Source organism: Protopterus annectens, chromosome 17.part0 (genome assembly GCF_019279795.1).
Source record: "Protopterus annectens isolate FY-2018-M chromosome 17.part0, PAN1.0, whole genome shotgun sequence".
NCBI lineage: Eukaryota > Metazoa > Chordata > Ceratodontiformes > Protopteridae > Protopterus > Protopterus annectens.
Genome location: NC_056751.1, coordinates 619,268,736 through 619,292,467, shown reverse-complemented (window position 1 = coordinate 619,292,467; position 23,732 = coordinate 619,268,736). Strand labels below are relative to the sequence as shown.

Here is a 23,732-nt window from a genome sequence, read left to right as displayed (position 1 = left end):
GGTTAAGCAAACAAAAATCTGGCTTTTTTTATAGACAGTGTGGGTATAGCTGATTGTGCTGCTGGTATAACAAAGTTAGTGCACATCAAGTGTGAAGTGTGGGATGATGTGTCTGTCCTTATCAAAAGCTTTTAATAGCCTGACAAAGAGAGCGTCTAATGTTTGTGTTACAAATAAATATCTAGGATACTATTCTGAAATTCTGCTGCCTAGTTCTAATATATCAGCTCATTTTACAACACAAAATGATCTACTTTTCAAATGACCAGCTGCAGTATGTAAATTTATGGCTAAGTATGGAAAGCTATTTACATGTTACAAAGACATTGCTAGTGTGGTTGGTTGTTAGACACTGCACTGCCTTGAACAGTATAATTATCACAGGAAAAGCATCACTGTGCCTTCAGTAAAATATTATTTTTGCTTATGCTGTGTGAGCTCGTATCAACAGAATGGTTCAGAGAGAAAACGTTGTTTAGCTAAAACCAGCTGGGACTGACTCTTGTGAGGCTGACAAATATTTTCTATTCTACTGAAGCACATGTAACCAGATATCTGAGTTTGGTAATCATCTTCAATACAAAAAAATGTGCTTTCTGCATGTGAGTATTCTTAGTAATATGATTTTGCAAAACTGTATACCAGTTGATAGACTGTAATAAGTGTATATTTTGACATGGTTACAGAAGCTCTGATGACTGACTATTAATTTCAGGTATAATTATCCCACGATTAGTGATACATGATCTGAAGAGACTATATTTAGTATGACGGACCTTTAAAGCTAACAAAATCATGCTGTTTTCAAAATAATACATCTTGTGCCTGTGACCATTGTAGTATAATTTATTTTAGTAGTATGCTTTACATTTAACATTTGCGAGCAGTTTTCTATATTTAATTTGGAATAAAAGACTGTATGTAAATTTGCACGCCATATAAACGAATGGTTTTATGTCTGGGGTCAACAGTGTCATTGGTAATTTACCATTATAACTAATTCCTCATACTTTGTACTCTCTAGCTGTTTTCAAATTATCCCTATTTTCCTATTTTTACAGATTTAATGATTCCAACTACTGAATTTTTTTTTGATCCCCTTGGACCTCATGGTAAAGGCCCAGTGCCTAGTGCTCCATGTCCATACTGGGACTACCTGGACTACTCCTGTATTGCTGGGATGCAGCATATATCCTAAGTGTGTCCTCAAGGCTCAGCTGTCTGTGCTTCCATCTGAGGAGTTCTTTTATATGGCCTATCCACTCCCTTTTCCTACCCCCATGCTTATCGACTACATCTGAGGGCAACCCCCTCGTTGCTGTTTGGTACATGCCTCCCCTTAAGGAGCATCACTGATGAGTGCTCTCCCACCCATCTGAGGGAAACCCCCTCGTTGCTGTTTGGTACATGCCTCCCCTTAAGGAGCATCACTGATGAGTGCTCTCCCACCCATCCGAGGGCAACCCCCTCGTTGCTGTTTGGTACATGCCTCCCCTTAAGGAGCATCACTGATGAGTGCTCTCCCACCCATCCGAGGGCAACCCCCTCGTTGCTGTTTGGTACATGCCTCCCTTAAGGAGCATCACTGATGAGTGCTCTCCCACCCATCTGAGGGCAACCCCCTCGTTGCTGTTTGGTACATGCCTCCCCTTAAGGAGCATCACTGATGAGTGCTCTCCCACCCATCTGAGGGCAACCCCCTCATTGCTGTTTGGTACATGCCTCCCCTTAAGGAGCATCACTGATGAGTGCTCTCCCACCCATCTGAGGGCAACCCCCTCGTTGCTGTTTGGTACATGCCTCCCCTTAAGGAGCATCACTGATGAGTGCTCTCCCACCCATCTGAGGGCAACCCCCTCGTTGCTGTTTGGTACATGCCTCCCCTTAAGGAGCATCACTGATGAGTGCTCCCCCACCTAGGATGGGCACTCCCATACCGTCTTGCTGCTCTATCAGTCACCAGAGCTGCTAAGTGAACCAGTGTTGCCTGAGCCATAGTAAGAAATGTATCCTTCTGCACTTATTGACTGGTCTGCCTTCTGAATATTTTAACATCATTGTCATATAGTCATACTCAAAATTCCCTAACAGATGGACAGGCTGTCTACTAGACAGCCTTCTTCTGTTTGAATTAGTTGTGCTATTTCAGTTCATAGCTATGTGTACTGTCTCTGACTTACATTGCATTCATCTATCTTATTCCTGTGAAATATTAAAGTAAGGTTATGCTAAAATGGCAATTGTTAAAGCAACTGCGAGATGTTTAAATTTCACAGTTTTTGTCTGGCAATTAAAAAACAATATATATTAGATCTGGTAGAGTTTTTGTGGGCTTGCATTTTGGGCTGTGTGATGTCTGGTAGAAAGGTTATAGAGGAATGTGCAGTGACAGTTTTCAGCAGTCCTGGAGGAAATTTTGGTAAAAGTTTCAATTCTGATGTACATTTGGTCGGTATGAGCGCAGGAAGACAGGGCAGGAAAAGAGAGGTTAAGAGAGAGAGAGAGAATGGCAAAAAGTGAGGTTATATTTATAATACAGGAAAATATTTATGGCATTTGGAAACTGTAGGGCTGACTGGAAGGATTAGATATGGATGCAACTCCATAGGAAGAAAAGAGGGGAGAGGGATTTTTGAATTTTGAATGGTAACAATGAATATGTCATATTGCTTCATACTATATATATATATATATATATATATATATATATATATATATATATATATATATAATGTTGAAAATGTTTATGTAATACAGCATCTTATCCAATGGTATGTGTTAAAAAGTATTGTAATGACATGCTAATGATATCAAACATCAATAAAAAAATATTTTAAAAAGCTTCAAATCCAGATATAATTGTAATAGACTTGGAGGGAATGATGTAGATGTTATTGCTAAGTGCAGAATACTTTCTTATATAATGCATAATTTACTTAACTGGAGCCAGAATCTGCCAAGTTATGCACACAATCAAGTCACTACATCAAAGATACCAGTATGAATTTGTCATAGACCTTGTGGGCGTTAATGACCTGAGACTTACTTCCACAGATTATATGAAGAGAGGCATTGTTGATCTCTCTGAATATGTCTCAGGCAGGTATGTGCCTGGCATTGATCAGCATTCTACCTTCACCAAGGTTGATAGCACAGTACAAACAAAAATGACAGACTTCAATAACTGTCTTAATTTCTGATGTCTTTCCAGGGGGATTTAATATTTGTTAGCATGGGAGAACATGGTTAACAAGCCATGTTGCTTTACAAAGGATGGTCTGTACTTTTCTCACCCAGGGTTCCAAATATTGGCTAAAACTTTATCCAAACCCTCAGAGGCTTTCTTGGGCAATGCCACATTGATGAACCTACTGACATAGAAAATAAAAATCAAAGAAACCTAAAGGTGCTACTGCTCAGTGCTAGGAGCCTAAACATGAAATTCCACACCCTACAGGCTCTGCTCACTGTGGAGAATATAGGTGTCTGTGCTCTTACATAGACATGGTTCAAGTCAGCAGACAGAACTCCAGCAGTACAAAGCTTCAGTGCCTTCCATACATTCTCACTATCAGCTTCATAGAAAGGGACAAAACATAAATGAGTCTCAACCTATATTAGCAACAAGCATAACTCTAGGTTGGTTTAACAGGACAATGCCCTGGAATTTATCCACATGGAAATTACCATAGGCAAAGTCCTATACCATATCATATTGTAGGAAGCTATAAGTTACCCTCTGCATCCCTAGAATCCCATATCTCATACCTAGACCTACTGGAAAGACTAACCAATAAACCAAACACCCTATTAAGAAGAGACTTTAACAACCCCTCTCTAGACTGGAAAAAATACACTGCCTCAGACTTGCAGGTACAAAGACTTGCAGACCTTATTAACACAAATATCCTTGACCAGATAGTGCATACATATATCAGAGACTCAAACATACTGTACCTGGTACTCATCAATATGACAGAGTGCTGCACCCCTGTCTTCACAGTACATGTCCTCACTGGTGAGATCGGACTCCAAAGCTGTCTCGTACAAAATAAAAATCAACTTGGTAACCCCAGTAAACTCTGTAACAGATACAATCTATTCCAAAGAAAACCACATCCTATTAAGTTATTTATCTGTTTAATGGCATTTGTTTACCGGGAAAGTCCACTGGGCCAAAAGAACCAATTTTCAGTGGAGGCCTGGGGAGAAAATCTCCACAAGGAAATTAGTATAACAGTACATAAAATTGAAAACAGTTACTAGATAAAAGCAACATTAACAAAAACAGACAATATTATACAATAGTAGAAAATAAGTGTGTAAACACACAATATGTGCAGATATGTATGGTTAAAATTTACATACTAATGAAGTAATCATATATACATTTAGAGATAATATGGTGATAAAACAGTCATTTAGCAATATTTACAAGGTATTCTAAGAGTATAAGCCAGCACAATAGTACAGGGCAGAGTGGAAGAGTAGATAGATACATAATAAAACAAAGATAGATAATAAGGCAAAATAGATAAGTTATATGTGTTTTAAGTAGTGGTAAAAGAAAATTTGAAGAGATGAGGATGTAAATTAAGTTGAGTTTGTCAAAATTAAATTCCACTCCCAACACCGAGTTCCCAGCAACCTATGTGAAATTATTTACAGAGACCCTGTACAATCATGTAAATGGCTATATAGAGGCTGCTGTACCTACTAGAAGTAAGCCCAAAACAATCTCTAAAAACAAGCCATACTGGTGGATTCCTAACCTTAATAGGGTATATAACAAAAGGAAAAAAGTCATGGCTGAAATCAGGTACAGCAACTCCTATAATGATGCCAGCGCTCTAATTAGACTAAACAGGAAACTAAGAGGACTAGTTAAGTCCAACAAGGACAGTTATGAGGTCAGGATAGCTTCATAGGCTAAAGATGACCACAAGACCTTCTACAGCTATGTTGGAAACCACAAAGGCAGTACACATCAGTGTGCGAAACTGGTGGTCAATGGTGTCATCTTCATCGAGCAGAGCGACATAGCAAATTTGCCGGCAGAGAAATTCAGCTTAAACTTCAATTCACTTCAACCAAACCTATCATTAGGTATAGTGCCCTTTCAGCATGTGCCTGACCAGACATATGTAACAGGTGAAACACTCACAAAGGTTCCTTACCAGGAGAATACTGGATATAAACTCATTGTCCTATATGGATTACCTTAAAGCCCCATCTCTATATTTGGTCTCCTACAGGTTACTGACAGGTAATCTATGCCTGGCATATAGGACATCATTGTATCAAGCTCTGATGAACCTTTTGCATATCTGCAAAACAAGCATCATCAGAACCACAAGATCCAAATATTTAAATTTTGCTTGTGACATAAATAAGACATGTTGGGGAGACAGATATGTGTCCCAGAGGATCCCCATGCTTTGAAAAAGGCTCTCCATCCATTTGAAGTAGAATCCATCCCTAATCCTATTTAAGCCTAACCTTGACAAATGGATGGGAAATCAGAAATTTACCCTAGGTATGGCCTCGATGTCTTTGATAGACACAGGCAAACATTATTGCCCAAACTAACATACCCCTTACATAACCTCTAGAAAGTTCTTAACTAATATACCTTCTTCTAATAAACATCCATGATACATAGGGACACAATTGGAATGGATTGCATGGCAAGGCTTATAAAGACCATGGTGGTTGTTAGCCTAGTATATACCTATGAACCTATGGTGCAGTAAAAATGTCTGGGGGCTTGTGTTATTAGGTTGTCTAGTATTCCTAAACACAGGAAAGTAAGTATCTGCGGGAAGCAATAGCCAGGGAAGCATTATGGCTAGGTTTGTATAGGCCATAGGGCCGATAGCCTAGTACCTACCTGTGAACCTATGAACATGAGCAGAGTTGTAGCTAGATCATTTGGCATCTTGTCTGTATACAGCATAAGACAACTCAAAACACAATAATACTTTACAAAATGTGGGACTTTCTAAAGTAAAAATAGTCCTGATATGTCAATATGAGCAACTGAGCTGTCTTGAGTTTCCAAAGAAAATTGGCTTAGAAGTTTGTACCTTGCTATGCTAATATTTATTTAAAAATGTTATACTTGAATTCTCAGCATTCCTGCTGAAATGCCCTAATGATTCTATGTTCAGAGTTTCAGGGATTGTATGCTAAGCAGGACTACTTTCCTAGTGCCTGGAACAATAAATTCAATGTAGAACCTACATTTGTTCAGTATTACATAACTGTGCACTTCCCCTATGTAATATAGGATCTTCTTTAAAACACCGACATGCAAAACACCGACGACGAGAACACTGAGACCGGAAGATCGACACCTGAGATGACCGACAGTTTAAAAGCATGAAACTTCACATGCCTGACAAACCACAATCCCGACAATCAACAAAACAAAACAAATACCTTTTCCGAAAAACACACACACAACACAAGCACAACAAAAACCTTACAAACCTACACTAAACCTTACATACACAACTATCTATGCACGAACCTTAACCCAAACCCTAACCCTAAGGTCTGTCACTATCGCACACTCACCTAACCCACGCCCTAACCCTAACTCACTTAACCCGCCCCTAACCCTAAAGTCTGTCACTATAGCACACTTACCTTAACATGTCAGTGTTCTCAGCGTTGGGCTTTTAAACTGTCGGTCATCTCAGTTGTCGATCTTCCGGTCTCGGTGTTCTCGTCATTGGTGTTTTGCGTGTCGGTGTTTTAAAGTAGACCAGTAATATAATACCAGATGTAATGTAATTCCCAGCACTGGCAGGCATTTATTTGTTAAGTTTTCAGTAACACATTTCTGTACTTTTTTGTCTATGTGCAGTAAAAGAAGGTCTCGTGTTACTGTATGTGGGCAGCATTAATTAGTATTGTATGTCACTGCATGTAGTAATGTGTATATGTTATAAAACATAATCATATGTTATATCATAATCATCTACAGCAGAATATCATGTTTTTAAACATTTTGCAATTAAATTTTAAGATGCATTACCTGGCAGCTCTACATGCTATAATGCATGCTCATTTCCCAAACCAAATCACTGAGTATTGTTTAACTATACAGACTGAAATTTCCTTATACCTGTCCCAGGTAACATACCATGTGACTGCTTAAAAACTGCTGCTGATGCCCTAGCTTTTCATGTCTCTATTCTGATCAACCACTCCATCACTGAAAAATACTCAGATGAGCTCTAAAACGTCAGGCCTAGCCACACTGTCTCCACTCTCAAAAAGTCTGGAGAAGAGTATCCAGTCTCAACTCCTCAGCTTTGTCACTGACATTTACCTGTTTTCCCCTATACATTATGATTTCAGTCCTTTTCATAATACATATACAGCTCTCGTTAGTTTTATAATATATATTAACCAATATCAAAATTTTTGGAATTTAGTATCAGCACTTTGACTAGATTTATCCAAAGCTTTCAATATGTTATACCATCAGAAATTACTTCAAAAATTAGCTTGACTAGGAATACATGAAATTGCACTATCTTGGTTCTCCAGCTACCTCTGAAATAGGCAATATGTATTAAAATGGCAAAATAGCATCTCCTTTTTCCTTCCCATTACAGGGGTGTACCTCAAGGATCCATTTTAAGTCCCATGTTCTTCAAAGTATTGATTAATGATACCCACATAGCTTCTAAACAAGCCATTATCATACAGTAAACAGATGGGCCAGGCAGGTATGACCCTAGCCCTGAGTAGCATCCTGCCTTTGCCCAGAATGATACCACAATATAAGGACAAAATGATTGACTTCAACAATTGGCTAAGCTTCTGGTGTCATTCAAAGGAGATCCAGTATCTGTCTGCCTGGGATGACATGATCGACAGACCACGATACTTTGCCAGAGATGGTCTGCACCTGTTGCCCCTGGGATTCAGATTACTGGCTAAGGCTCTTGCCACCCCTATAGTGACTTTTTTAGGCAAAGTTCAAAGGACAAAACCACCACCGTAACAGGTACAAGCATGCAAAATCTGAAGGTAATGTTCTTCAGTGCTAGAAGTCTAAACCTCAAAATGCACTCTCTCGAGGCACTCCTAAAAATGGAGAACATCGATATCTGTGCAGTAACTAAGACCTAGTTCAAGGCTCCAGAGAGCACCCCTGCAATACCAGGCTACAACTCGGCCACCAAACCAGGATTGAAACACTATAGGTGGAGGAGTGTCCATATTCACCAAGGATATTCACACCACCAGGTTAGTTGCCTAACACAATGCATCTGAAACTCTCCAGGTGCAACTAACACTAGGTAAGACTGCAATCCAAATTGTAGCTTGCTACAGGTCCCCCACCATGCCCAAAGATTCTCACTACATGTTTCTAAACACACTGGAAAATATTAATATACAACCAAACACCCTAATACTGGGTGATTTCAACTACCCTGCCATTAACTGGGAAAACTACTCATGTACCAACACCTTTGCCCAACAGTTGTTGGAATTCATAAATTCCAATGCCCTGGATCAACTAATCCATAGTTCCACCAGGGGCTCCAATATCCTAGACCTGGTCATCACCAACATGGGAAATCGATGTTCCACACCTATGGTCACCCCCTCGTTGGTCAGGTCAGACCATAAGCTAATCACCCTTAACATCCACATCCCACCCCCACCCCCCAGTAAGGAAACCTCCATAAAAAACTTCTCCAAAGCCAACTTCATGCTACTCAAGTCAGAAGTTACAAACTTCATGACACCCATGCAGACAGGAACTGAAAGTTCAACTGCTGAGTCCTACACTAAGGCACTGTATGAGCATATCCACTCATGCATGAATCGTGCCATCCCAAATAGAACCAAGATGCTCTCCTCCAAAAAAAGGAAGCCAATCTGGTGGTCCCCTGCCATAAAAAAACTTTACAATAAAAGGAAGAAACTGTTGCAGAAAAGAGGAAAATCCCAGGATGCAAAATACTTCCTTACCAGCCTCAATAAGAAGCTGAGATCCCTCATAAAATCCTCCAAAGCTAGTTACAAAAATAAAATTGCCAAAGATTCCAAAGACAACCGCAAGGCATTCTATAACTATGTCAAGAATCTAAATGGCAATGTTCAGATCTGCTGTGAGCTACAGCAGAATGGCATTAGATATACTGATCCCAAGGATATTGCCAATATCCTGGCAGATCGATTCAGTGGCAACTTCATCCCCCTCTCACCCCCTAAATGTCCCATCTCAATACCGGAAGATCGCTAAATACCGGTAATAATGGCCACACAGGTAAAAAACACACTCCCCAAAGATAAGAATACAGCATCCATTGGGCCAGATGGCATCCCGGGCTGTGTACTACATGAACTACAAAATTAACTGGCACCTCACCTAAGTGTCATGTTTAATCATACCCTTATCTCGGGCTTCGTGCCCACTGAGAGGCGCACAGCTACAGTTATCCCACTCCACAAGGGGGGATCCACCTTGGATCCAGGGAACTACCTTCCCATCAGTCTGACAAGCCTGATCTGCAAGGCCATGGAATGCATTATCATGGAACTTATAAACAAAGACATTGGCAACCTTCAAACACTGGACCCCAACCAATTTGGGCTCGTGAAGGGCCAATCTTGTCTCCTGAATCTGATTGACTTTTTCGAATCAGTCTCCAGAGTCGTGGACAAGGCTAAGGCAGTCCACACAGCCTATCTGGACCTCACCAAGGCCTTTGACACCATCCACCACTCTGGAATCATAGATAAACTTACTAAGCTGGGCATTAATCCCTATGTCACTCAATTGGTTGCCAAATGCCTTACTGACAGAACCCACACTGTAAAAGTAGCTGACTCCAAATCCAGCTCCAGACAAGTGACAAGTGGAGTACCTCAGGGTTCAGTCCTGGGACCTCTCTTATTTGGCATCTACTTCTCTGAAGTACAGGCCAACACTAAGGGACTCTGGCTAACAAAGTTCACAGATGAATGCAAACTGGGAGCCATTATTGAGTCCCCAAATGATGTAGATACTCTACAAAAGGGCCTTACAGAAACAGATGCTTGATGCCAGAGCCATGGGCTCAAGCTCAATGCCAATAAATGTATAGTTATCCCCTTTGGGAAAAAATATGTACCCATGAATTACCACATAGGTGGCAGTACACTAAACACTGAAAGTGTGATAAGAGACTTAGGGACAAAGGTGGACAGTGGTCTCACCTTCAATAACCACATCGCCACAACAGTCAGGAAATCCTTCTATGTGGCACATCTCATCACTAAGGGCTTTTCATCCAGAAAAAAGGAGGTCATTGTCCCACTGTACTCATCCCTCATTAGACCCATTATAGAATATAGTGCCCCATTTGGTATGTACCTCTCAAGACATCTGCAACAACTGGAAGGGCCACAGTAATACCTCACTAAAAGAAAAACAGGCCTAAAGCAGATGCCCTATGCTGACCGCCTTAAAAAACTCCAGCTATACTCTATCACATATAATCTACTCCGAGGCATTCTCTGCTTAACATACAAGGCCATGTCAAACCCAGAGCTGTTGGACATGTTACACTTAAAGAAATCCCAATCCCTCAGAGCCACATGCTCCAGGGATCTAAACCTTGTCATCACAATAAACAAAACATGCTGGATGGATAGGTTCCTGACCCAGAGACTCCCCAGACTCTGGAATAGACTGCCCATACTTGTCAAGCAGAGCACCTTTTTGGCCCTCTTCAAAAGGAACCTTGATGATTGTATGGGAGAAAGGAAATTCACCCTGGGGATCACATCAGTCACCCTGCTATACAAGGGTCCAGGGAAGTAAATAGTGTGAGAAGAAATAGCCAGAAAATTGTTATGGCTAGGCTTGTATAGGCCCTAGGGCCGATAGCCTAGTACCGACCTATGAACCTATGAACCTATCATCTGTTCTACTACAAGCATAAATAAATCAAAACAACTTACCCAAGGGTCTTTGTCCACTACAGAAGCCTGGCTGTCTGATACACAGCTGATCCTTAACCCTAGAAAAACAAAACTGATCTTATTTACCCTAAAGCATTCAACTGACTATAAAAACAAATGCAAAGTCACTTCCTCCAACAACACTAACATTAAATTAATAAGTCAAACTTAGCTTCTAGGAATTACTATTGACAGAAACTTAAAATGTGATCATCCCATAAAACAAGCAGAAAAAACATCCACCAAAAGCTATGTGCGCCATATAGTGTCAAACAATACCTCATAGATAATGCCAGAAAAACTATTCTTCATTCCCTTCTCATCTCTATATTAATTTAAACTTCTTCCATCTAGATTAACCTACAACCCACTCAGTTCTCTCACTCTTGGAACAGTGCTATAATAATGTGGTAAACTTTGCCACCAATCGTCATTATAGGACACATCACTGTTTAGCACTAAAAAAATTAGTTGTTACAGATAAGGCGTTACCTTACACTTTCCCAGCTCAACGCTTCCAATAAACTGATATATTATCCAGACAAATGCCCTAGTTTGAAAAATATTCTCCAGTTTTATAACTCAAGTAGGTAGCTGAGATCTACTGACAAATGCCATTAACTGTTACAAAAAACTAACAACTCAGATGGTGACTGCTGTGAATCTTTGTACTCCTCTTTCCTGGACAAAATTTGGAACTCCTTTCTGTCTGAGAAACACAATAAACAAAACTCTTTTAAGGCACAACGAAGATAATACCTAAAAGATACAAGGTTCTGTACTTGCACAACTCCTGGATGATAAATGTCCTGCCCCTTCCTTTCCCTTTTTCTTTCCAAGCACTATACCTTCAGTCACTGGTCCAAAATCTCTACCTCGTCCTTTACCGGTCACTCTTCTTCCTTTTACCTATCCTAAAACATTCCTTTTCATCTCTTAATAGTAATCCTGCATTTCTTCCTTTTCTCTTTTTCTACCTGGAGCATTTCAAATATGTTTCACAGCTCCTTAGATGTTGCTGCTATTAATTTATAGGTTCTATATTAAATATTCGAATGCTTATACGTTCGAATCACTAAAGATCGAACTTTAGTGATCGTATGCCTAAATGTTCAAATATTTAAAAAAAAATTAAAAAAAGAAAATAAATGTAAAGTGTTTAAGCAGGGGGGCAAGCCCCTTGCACCCCTTACTTGGGTAGCTGTGCTCCCACACCCCCTGCTAATTAAATATATCAAGTCTGAGATCGCACTTCAGTGCACTACAGTGCGGAAATGGAAAATTTCCATTTCCTACACTGTAGCAAGTTCTTGGAGTTGGTATATTTAAGTAGTGGGGGGTGTAGGGAGTGCAGGGGGAATTGCCCCCCCCCTGCTTATACCCTTTAGTTTTCATTTATTTTTGTTTTATTTTATTTTTTTAATTTTTAAAATATTCGAAGATTTAAGCATTCGATCACTAAAGTTCAATCTTTAGTGATTCGAACATTTAAGTGTTCGAATATTTCATATAGACCCAATTGATAATCTATTTAAATATTGTATATTTGTTGATTACTTGCATACCTCTGTTTACTATGTTCTTTATGCATTTTATTTTTTTCTGGAGCTTTTCTAACCTCATTACATGATGCTGCTATTAATTAATGATATTCTGTACCCTACAAACATCGATTACAAGGTCATGTAATACTTCAGAGTCAAGCACTGAGCTACATATCTTCAGCTCATGCAGCTTAAAGCAGCATTCCTTTCAAGTCAATAAAGTATAAGTAAACAGAGATGGAATCACGCTAAACTTGGATGTCAAGACTGGTGCCCATTCCAAGAAAGAAAAATAAACAGCATGTCTTAAAGCTGCAAGGGGAGTATAGTAAACATATTATTTGCTTTAGTTTTGGAAGGGGAAGGAATATTTAAGAATGTGTTAAGATCAGTTCATTGATAGTTACTAAACATACATTCTTTGAGATTATTAATGCGTTTAGCTCAATTTCTAATTTGCACCAAAGCACTGTCTGGTTAAGTGACTCACTCAAGATCACACTATAGGTAAATGAAGACTGAGGGACTCGAACCTTGTAGCACAAGAAGCAGTTCATAGCATTAAAACTCTGCACTAACTGCCAGACTAGAGATCACTGAAGAGGGCTGATAACTACAGTTTAAAAATGTTAATGTTTGCAAGATGGATGGAAAAGGGGAAGATTCTGTAGCAGTATTGTTGGAAGGGTTTGCTCAAATAACACAGCTCCACCATTCTAAGAGAGGTGAATTATAACGAGAAAAGTGAACCCTGCTACACCATTAGAAAACTGAATACATCAGAGACAAATATCACATCATAAAACAGAGTACATGAAAATGTTGTGCAATGCCTTCACATCATACTCGTCACTGGACTGCTCTGAAACATACCTAGTATTCATGTTTATGACATTAAAAACTGGTACAGTTCAATGTATAGGGAGGCAGCTACACTGAAATTAATTGTAGGATCTGCCCGTGTATGAAGGTGTCATTGTTCTCACATATAGTCACAGTTCTAACAAACAGGCTGCAGATAATTCATATTGAATGTATATTGTCACAGTGAAGCATGTGAAGGTCTGGCAGCCTTGATCTTATCCTTGCATAAGCAATGCATAACTTTGCAAAAGTGTCTATATTTATTTTGGAGCTGTAGATGTACAAGACATCTCAGGCTCATGTGATTCTGCACTGCCAACCCTATCACCAGTATTTTAACACAACATTTAATACTTTTGTAAGCCACAGTTCCACCTTTTGTTAACATAGCTCTGGCTTCATCTGTATAGTTACAAATCACCAGTCCAGTGGTCATATTTATCCAGAGTTTTGTTTGTTACAAAATTGTGGTTTGTCCTGTTTATTCCTGCATTCTTTTTTATGCAGTATCAATTCCCTTCAATCAGAGGCAACAGTGGCTGAAAAAGTTATGCTCAAAAATATCATCATCACCAGTTGGGAGTGTGCACTAGAGACCCCAGCCAAAATGGCTAAGTCCAAAGCTTTGGACAGGACCTGTAAAAATGTGGATAAAAATATTATTTTCAGGCAAAGAATGGGAATTCAAAAAGTAAGTGACTTGGGCAGGACAATATATTTAACTGAAAAGATCTTCATCTTGTCAAGAATAACCCAGGAAAAATTAACATCAAAACTTAACTACCTGTTTTAAAAATATAAAAGAATCCAGCAAAAGGAGCAAGGATGGTAGTCTGGATCAATGTCCAGGCTAATGATGGGTGATGCATCCAAGGAAGCACAATCCAAGCTTGCAAAGTAAGCAGTATATTTGTCTTAGCTACTTATTGGTTTACAGTAAAATATAATAAATAGAAGCGTAATATCCAAGTCCAAAAATTACTGATGTGAAAACAGAAGGAAATGAAAAGGAATGTACAGGGGTAAAATATGTAATATAAATGTGAAATAAAGAAATGGTTGTGAATAAGTAGCTTAGTAAATAAAGAGCTATAAGACTGCAGAAAAAGGTGGGCCATTACACCAGACATGAACAACAGCTAGAAGGGGAGACCAATGCATGAGACTGTTGTGATATAAAAAGAACTGTGACATCAGTACTGGTTTAGCATGTGATGAGTGTGAGGGACAAATGAAAGGAACAAAATAACATTTTAAATGGCTGATATGCAGGGCATACCCAAGCAAATGTAAGCACCAAAAAGGCAAGGATCCAGAAGCTCAGATAGGAAAGACGATTCTAAGAATAAGAAGCTGCCACAGAATGCAATGATCAGCTCAAAGTACAGACCAATAAGAATGATTATACTGGAAAGGTAGAGAGAAACATAGACAAAAACAACAAAAAAAATGCAGATAATTACATAGAACATTGGGGGATCATCAAATTCTGTCAAAAGAAGGACAATACAAGAAATATTAAAGATAACGGGGCAGACATAACTCTATTGGAAGAGACAAAACTGAAAATCAGTGATGAGGAGAGGATACCGTGTTATGACTACCAAAAGAGAAAAATGAACAAGACGGGGGAGGAAAGAAAAGAGCAGCAAGTGTATTTCATGGGGGATTTCAGACAACCATAGAGAAAGTGATAAAAAGAGGGATAGACAGATGGATTTTCTGGTACTGAATGCTGGAAGGTGCACACTTGTTAAAAAGAAACATATGTCCAGCAAATGAGCAAAGAAGGATTCTACAAGATGTTTTTATTAAATGGACACACAAGAAGAAATTGAATAGAGATAATTGTGGTGTACAATGTCACCATAGAAGCAGAAAAGGACAGGTTGTACAGAAGAAAGGAATACAACAGCTAGATCAGACAAGACCTAGCCTAAAGAATGAAAGAGTGAAGGTGGCTGGACATATGGAAGGAAAGATACCCAATTGAGAGGGAATACATTTTCACAAGAAACATTTTGGTACAGGCACGTAGATTAGATAAGTTCATAGGGAAGAAACCCCCTAGAAGCAAAAATGCAATACATCCAAATACAGGAGAGACACATATCATGTAGCCCTGACACTTAAGGTAAGTGTGCCAGAACAGAAAGCAATATGAAGTGAGTGGAGGTAGGAGAGCTATAAATGGAAGGAAACAGAGGACAATGAAATACTACAAATATAAATAAATGAATCAGAGCAGTACAAAATAAAAATAGTGACTAACTGGAAGGGGGTGGTGGGATGGGATCAAGGTCACCTGATGAGTGCAGAAGGACAGAAGAGTAGGAAGGAAAGCAGGGTGACTGAGGAGAGTGACCTAGAGAGAGAGGAGCTACAGAAGGAAGTTGTCAAAAAGAGAGAGGATAGTACTCTGGAGAAAATGAAAGAGGTTAGGGAGGAAGGCTATGAGAAGGGAAAAAAGGAACAAAGTAAAAGAAGAAAGATTAAGAAAGAACTGGAAAGGGAGGTGGTCTGGAGGGGAGTTAAATAATACTGGCAGAAGCTGATTCATGCAGTGAAGCGCATGCGACAGTACATGGAGCTGGCATTCAAAGCCTGAGAATACTGCATAGGTGGTATTTAATACCCATGATATTCGTAAAGGGAGGCAGAAAGGAGGACAGTAGATGCTGGAGGTGTCAGGAGAAGGAGGAACAGCAGCAGTGATACACATGTGCTAGGACTGTAGGGATGCACAAGTCTGGAAGCAGGCCAAAAGATTTGTGGAGACATACATAATAAGGAAGCAAAGCTTATTTGGGAATTCTGTGTATGGAATACAAAGACAGAGAGAAACATCTGAAAAGAAAAATAAATGAATATTATCATACTGTTAAGTACCAAGGTTAAATTCATCATCACTCAAAGCTGGAAGGAGCGAAAAACAGTATGGGTGCAGAATTACACAAGAGGTTCTTGGGCATGGGGAGAAGATGGAAAAACTCATTAGAATGAGGAAAGGAGGGAAAGAAAAATGAAAAGGTATTGAAAAGAGAAATTAGAACACTACAAAAGTGAAAATAATACCAGAAGGAAGGACAATGTGAACACAAAGCAAAGCTGAGGGCAGAGAGGCAAAGAAAGGATAGGAGATGAAACAGCCAACAGTTGATGAGATACGGTGCAACATACACGCAGACTGCATGTGAATATACTATACTGTATATTGGAGTTGATAAATTTTTTTAAAAAAATTATCACCACCAGTTATCTTATTTAACCTTTCCTATATCCATTACATCCCATGCCTTTTGAAAAATGTCTTCCTATTAGGCCATTCATGCAGAATAAAACAAATGAGTGAGGTCCCACTCCTAGACTACAGATTCAAGACCCTGCAGAATGATCCATACAAAAAGTCCCATACAACCTGAGATGCTTTATATAAAGGACTTCATCAAAAACACTTTCTAAATATTTTAAGGAGCCCAAAAACTGAATTTGTCTCCTGCAAGGTTTGCTATATCACCAGTCTCAGTGATTGTGACACCATTAACCACCACTTCCACACAGTGCTGTGCTGCCCTTGAGGTTTCTGACATAGCTGTAGAAGGCCTTATGGTTACCTTTCAAATGGGAGGCTACTTGAACCACAAAGCTGGCTTTGCTTGATCTAATTAGCCCTCTTATTTTCCTATTTACTTTGATGAGAGTGTTTCTATTTTTACCCTTTCTGATTTTTGCCATTTTTTTCTTTTGTTGTATATCCTCTTTAATTTGGGATGCCACCAAGGTGATTTGTTTCCAGGGCTATTCCTGGCCTTACTTTCGGTAAGTACAGCTGCTTCTGTGCAGCCATTGACATTGTTATACAGAGTTTGTGAGAGAAATTCATCATGGGCTGCTGTGTTCTCTAGGTTTGGAAAGGCATTGAATTTTGACAATCCATCACTTAATAAAAGGTAATATGCCTTGGAATAGTTCCTAACTGTTACTGGTTTTAATGGGATTATGGAGTTAACTTTGATTTCAGAGGAGACAATTTTATGTATGGATCTTGCCAGGGAGGAAGAGAGACTGGGGGCAGGGGTGCAGTGTACTCCCATATTTGTAAGCACAAGGCCCAGTATGTTGGAACCTCTTGTGAGTGCATTCACTATTTCATCAAGGGTGTTTGTATTTATGAAGCCAGAAATATCTGTGCCTATAGATATGAGCCTGTGTAGGATTTCCAAACTATAGAGGGGATAATTAAATTCTCCCATGAGTAGAATATTAGGTTGGATGGTAAGTGTGCACAGTAGGTCCAAGTATGCATTGTGAGGTTCTTGGAACATGTAGGGTGACCTATTGCTGGCTAGGATATCATATGTTATCTTGTCTATGGTGATCTACATGTGCAGGAACGCTAGCATATCATTCTGTTTGACCACTCTAGAGGTATGCCTGTCATTGATGCATATTGAGACACCACCTCCATTAACTGTTTTCTGTGTAGCTACTGGTCTAAAAGTGGGGAAGGCACTGATATCCTGCCAGGGTACTCTCTGCCATTTTAAAACTATGTCTCAATAACCGAACAGAGGTCTATATTGCTGAATATGAGGAGGGCTTGGAGGGAGTGTAGTTTTTTTAGTTTCCTGGTATTGAGCATTAGCACCTTGAAGTTCAGTTGAGTTGATTTTGCTTTGTTGGCAGGTTTCTTAATTTGGATTACCTAAAAAAGGGCACTATGGGGGTGGATAAAGTTTTAGCCAGTATTTGAAAGTCTAGAGGAGAGAGATGCAGACCATCCTTGTCAAAGCAATGTGGTCTGTAAACCATGTCCTCCCAAGTTGACAAATATCGCATCCCCATAGACTGACACCAGAAAGATACCCATTTGTTGAAATCAATCATATTGTGGCATCATCCTTGGTAATGGTAATATGCTGCTCAATGCTAGGCTAGTACCAAGCTGAGGCACATAGCCTGAAATCTCCATAGTGTCTCTCTTCATATAGTCTAGGGTGGTACATCTCAGGTCATTTACACCTACATGGATTATGATGGAATCATACTGGTACCTGTGGTATAATGACTTGCATGCATGCATGAATTGGCAGATTCTGGTTTCAGATAAACAGCTAGCAATTACCTTGTCCTTGTTCAGCCTGGGTAGAAAGGCATCAGTATGTCTTACAATGGAGGGCTGTATGATGAGAGTCCTGAGAAGTGGGTTTAGTTGCCTAAGGGGTTTAGTATTTGTAGTGCCACTGAGAGGGACAGTATGTGTGGTGTTAGATGTCATTTTTTCTGACTGCCTTTGGGCTTGCTGAGGCATAGGTTTGACATCAAGTGATATAGGCAATGTTTGTTGTTTAGGAAGATTGCTTTTATATGCTTCAGCATACGTTAGTCTATGTGTGTGTTGTGTAATAGGTGAGGTGGGTGTTGTGTGCATGCTTTTGACAACCAGATGTGCATTTGTATGCATGGGTTTAGCCTTCAGTGTCACTGTGTAAGTACACCTGTCTCATAACGTGTCTGCTTCTTTAAGGATTAAGTGGTTGTCAGTGCACATGAGACAAATGCTACATTGTCAGAAGATGCCTAAATCCACCAGTCCGGTTACAGAAGCCCTTTGATTTGTGAGCTAAAAGGCGATGGTGTATTGGGGTTAGAAGGCTATTAAGAGTGCTTTACTGAAGCAGAGTATGCTAAACAGTATTAAATTCTACTAACGTTAAAACTTACACAATACTGAATTCAACTTAGCCTATAGTTATAGTCAATTGGCTCCCAACTAGCAGCTCTAAGCTTGTTGGCTCATAAGGTATCTGTACTATATAACTTTTCAGCAGGGTATAGCCTTATGAATCATTATTTCTAGGTGTTTCTCACTGTACAGGGCGTTGCTAACCCACACAAACTCACAAAACACCTAGTAACCAGGAAAAAAATGAAAACTATCTAATAAAACCTCTAGCCAATAAAATGACTATACTAAGAGGGGAAGACACTAAAATCTTGCCTTTCGTGTATTTCCCAACTCAGACCAGGCAAAGACCTGCTGCCAGAAGATGAATAAACCCTGTCCTCCTAATGTAAAAGCCACAGTAGAAGAGACCCACAGGTGCAATGTTTCCACAAACATTTAAACAACTAGTTGGAAATCCCTTGCTGAATGCAATTTCAAGATAGTCTTACAGCAGTAACAGTGCAAGAAAAAGCAATTTTTTACACAAAAAAAATCAGTTAAATGCACACATAAAAGCAGGAAACATCACTCAAATAACTTGTGTAATTTAGCAATCAAAGCAACTTAACTTTGCCCTTATGGCACTACATACAAGTAAAATACGACCTAATGCTAAAAATGCTAAAAGGCTAAAACTCCAAGCTTTGTTAAGTTCCTGGAAGGTGAGCAGGAGACAATATGTTGTAAAGGAGATTTAGTCTACAGCAATACTAGTTTGCTGGGTGGGCACTCATTATTTTATGCATCTATAGAGAACTATGGGTGAGAAGAGTACATAAATAGCTTATACAACAGTATATATCAATGAAAGAGGGGGAGGACGACTTAGAAATCAGATTATCATAAAAGATGGAGGACACAGCCTTGTTATAGAACAACACCAGCAATAAGGGTGGGACGGTTGGTGAAAACAAATGAGGCTAGCTAGAAAGGGATACAATCATATAAAGGCAACATTGGAGCACTTATTTTTCAGAAACTTTAGCTTATTGTGTTAGCGGAGGATTGGACAGACACAAAATGTAACTTTAAGCAGGTAAAAGATAAGTAGAATATTAAATCATTGAAATACAAACTAGCGCAGAGACAATTATCTTACTATTGACTTTCTAATACAGTTTAAAGTACCACTCTATGCAGACATTTACCAGTAAAGCTGTTCATGGAAAATGCAATAATAAATGACTAAGGCTAAAAATCTCACAGGATTATGCAGCTCTGCCACCACTTTGAATTAAACTACAACATTATAAGATAGCTGGGTTTAAGACACAAACAAATAGCTTTTACAAGTAATTCTACTCGTGGAAACATAAGCGCAAAATAATACAGAGAAACAATCTTCTCATACCTGTTAATAAACAAGAATAAGGTCCCAGAACAAACTTAAAAATGTAAACATATGGAATGAAGCAGAAAAGTACAAAGTATTTTTACCACGTAGGTTACTAAATGCAACTCAAATATTTAAGCAGAACTGAAATAATTAAAATAATTAATTATCTCTATATCCTATTTTTAAAATAAATGTACAACTGACTAGCTTTCTGGTCATGTGTTACTTTTAGAATAAAATACACATGAAAACCTTAAGTATCTTATCTTTTTCTGTCTCTGCTTTGGATTTTAGAAATGTTCAGATTACCTGAATCCAGGGTCTAAAAATTTGTTTGGTAGACCAATTCATATGTGTGCACTACTGAGGACAAAACAGCTCATACCACTTCATGTCATCTGTATGACAAATAAGCAATAACTTTTCTTTTAATATCATGGGATTTTGAAGACTTTTAACCACCCCATCCTCTTGTCAATTGGATGGCTATTTTTGTGGCTACTTTTACAGATAAACACTTTTAAATGTGCAAAGTAATCAGTTCAGTTCTGAAAATCAAGATGGCATGGTGCCATATGAGTTGCTGTAAATATTTTCTGATATTTCTCTGTTGTACATATGTATATAGCTATTGCTTTCAAACTCATGTTTGTCCTAATGCATTTCTACCTGTTGATAACACTTATAGACTGCCGATTTGCTAGTATTTAGACTCTGTATGTAGTGACTTGTTTCTTCCTAATCAGGTGTTTATTACTATGCTAATTCTATATGTTTAATTGGGTTTACTTTAGATAATCGAAATACCACTTACCTGACTTTCATAATGCTGAGACGACTTCACCGACAACCTAATTTCAATGACCAATTGGAATACTGACTGGAGACTCCAGGTAAGTAACCACTTGGCCACACAACAAAATAAATTAAAACCAAAGCAGATTGAAACAACACGATCCTATGTGAGGGACTGTGCCTCCCACACCCCCCAAACTAAATATACCAACTCTGAGATCAAACTACAGTGGGGGTAAGGGACAAAGTTCAACATGGTGGTCAAGTGGTTACTTGCATGGAATTTCCAGTTAGTGTTCTGGGAGGTTGTTTCAATTAGGTTGTCGGTGAAGTCATCTCGGTTCATAGGTTCATAGGTGGGTACTAGGCTATCTGCCCGAAGGCATTTATAAGCCTAGCCAGAATGTGTTGGCTTTCGCCGCCCCCTTAGATTAGTTCCTTGTGCCTCTGTTTAGCAGAGCCACTGAAGTGATCCCCGAGGTAAACTTTCTGTTTCCCATCCACTCGTCAAGGTTTCTTTTGAAGAGTGTTAGCGAGGAGCTCTGACTAATGTAGATTGGGATCTTGTTCCAAAGCATGGGAAGTCTCTGGGACAGGAATCTATCCCTGCAGCATGTCCTATTTATTGTTGTGGTGAGGTTTAGATCCCTAGAGCGTGTGGCTCGAGGGGATAAGGTTTTCTTTAGGTGGAGCATGTCCATCAATTCTGGGTTGCACATGGCCTTTGTATGTCAGGCAGTGATCATCTCTGAGTAGGTGGTATGCAGCCGAGTACAACTGGAGTTTCTTCAGTTGAGCTGCATAGGGCATCTGTTTGAAGCCATTGATCCTCTTGGTGAGGTACTTCTGTGGTCTTTCCAGCTGTTGCAGGTGTCTTGTAAGGTACATCGCAAATAGGGCATTGTACTCTAAGATGGGTCTGATGAGTGATGAGCAGAGGGGCACAATTACTTCTTTTGATCTGGATGCGAACCATTTTGTGATTAGGTGGACCATGTAGAAGGATTTTCTAATGACTTTGGCAATGTGATTATCAAAGGTATGATTACTATCTACTTGGGTCCCCAGTTCCCTTATTACGTTTTCTATATTTAGGGGACTACCACCTATGTGGTATTTTGTGGGTACTTTGTTTTTTCCAAAGGGGATGACTATGCACTTTTTGGCACTTAGCTTGGGGCCATGATTTTGACACTAGGTATCCATCTCAATGAGACCCTTTTGGAGGATGTCTGTGTCAGCTGGAGAGTCAATTATAGCCTCTAGTTTGCACTCGTCTGTGAACTTGGTCAGCCATATCATATTATGAATTATATTATTTGGTATTATGAAAGTTGGGTAAGTGGTATTTTGGTTATCTTAAGTAGACCCATTTAATTACATGTGCACTGCTGCTCACTGAGCTCATGTAATGGCTGAAAAGGATCAGTGGAGTAGCCCACCTACCTAAAAATAAATGGCCAGACTATTCTGCAGTACATTCTGCACATTTAATTCTTAATTCAATAAGCAGTAGTCAAAACATCTACAATTAATTTTCTTGTTTAACAATTTTAAATCAGTCTTGCATTACCAGAATGTTGTTTTATAAAATAGTGCGAACACGCAATTTATATGGTGAAACAAATCTTTTTACTGACTGATTGTTCTGTTATGCTTTTATTAGGGTCCTGGAGTTAAGTAGGTTTCATTAGCACTGAACATGCAACTTAAGTGCAACATCCTATAATATGAATGTTTTCCTGGTAAATAATCAAAATCAAAAGGATCATATCTCATATTGTAATGATATTAACAATAATGTACTTTTGTTTCTTTTTTTCTTTTGTATCTTAGGTATGCTAAGGCCAAGGCAAAATATATCCAGTTTTGCTGAGATAACTGGGATGAGATCCTACTGGTGATCTACATGAACTTTTTGTTTATTGAATAAACATTAATATCTAACAGCCTCATGGTTAATAGAGTTACACAAAGTCACATGCTGGAATAAGGCAAGTAAGTATATTAAGGCTTGCATACAAGATTGCATCTCTACTAAACTAGCCACTTTAAGACATAATGAGAACTAATTGCATATTTTTGTACTGAATTGTAGTTTATGTTGCCTTCATAATTTTAATAACAATTCATATTGTCTTCATAATTTTAATAACAATCACTTTCTGCACCTTACAACTCCAGGTCATTGTAATTATTCTATAACTTGTAGGTGTTAATTTTAACGTATAATTCTCACTACATTTCTTGAAAGGTGTTTTACCAATGTATGTACTGTCTTTTTATGCTAATGGCTATTATCTTAAATCTACAAATATCTACAGCTGTGCCTGATAGTTTAAAAGAGAACAAAAAATCTTTACAATGTTGCTAGTCAGTTTGCATAGTGTTGATGCTTGCCATGTTTGATTTCTAAATTTGCGTGCAGTAAATTCTAGAGACAGTTGTTGAAAATTCATTATATTTGCTTTATAAGCAAAGTTTATCGATT

The 23,732-nt window shown here is 38.9% G+C and overlaps 1 protein-coding gene across 1 annotated transcript in view; it reads left to right on the top strand.

Moving 5' to 3' along the window:
• Window positions 1-444: 444 nt before the first annotated feature.
• The window catches only part of LOC122791786, a 98,932-nt gene continuing 75,644 nt past the window's right edge, over window positions 445-23,732 (top strand). Inside the window, exons 1-2 of the mRNA XM_044059719.1 lie at window positions 445-602; window positions 23,078-23,239. The gene's annotated coding sequence lies outside the window, so the exon portion shown is untranslated. The remainder of the gene's footprint in view (window positions 603-23,077; window positions 23,240-23,732) is intronic.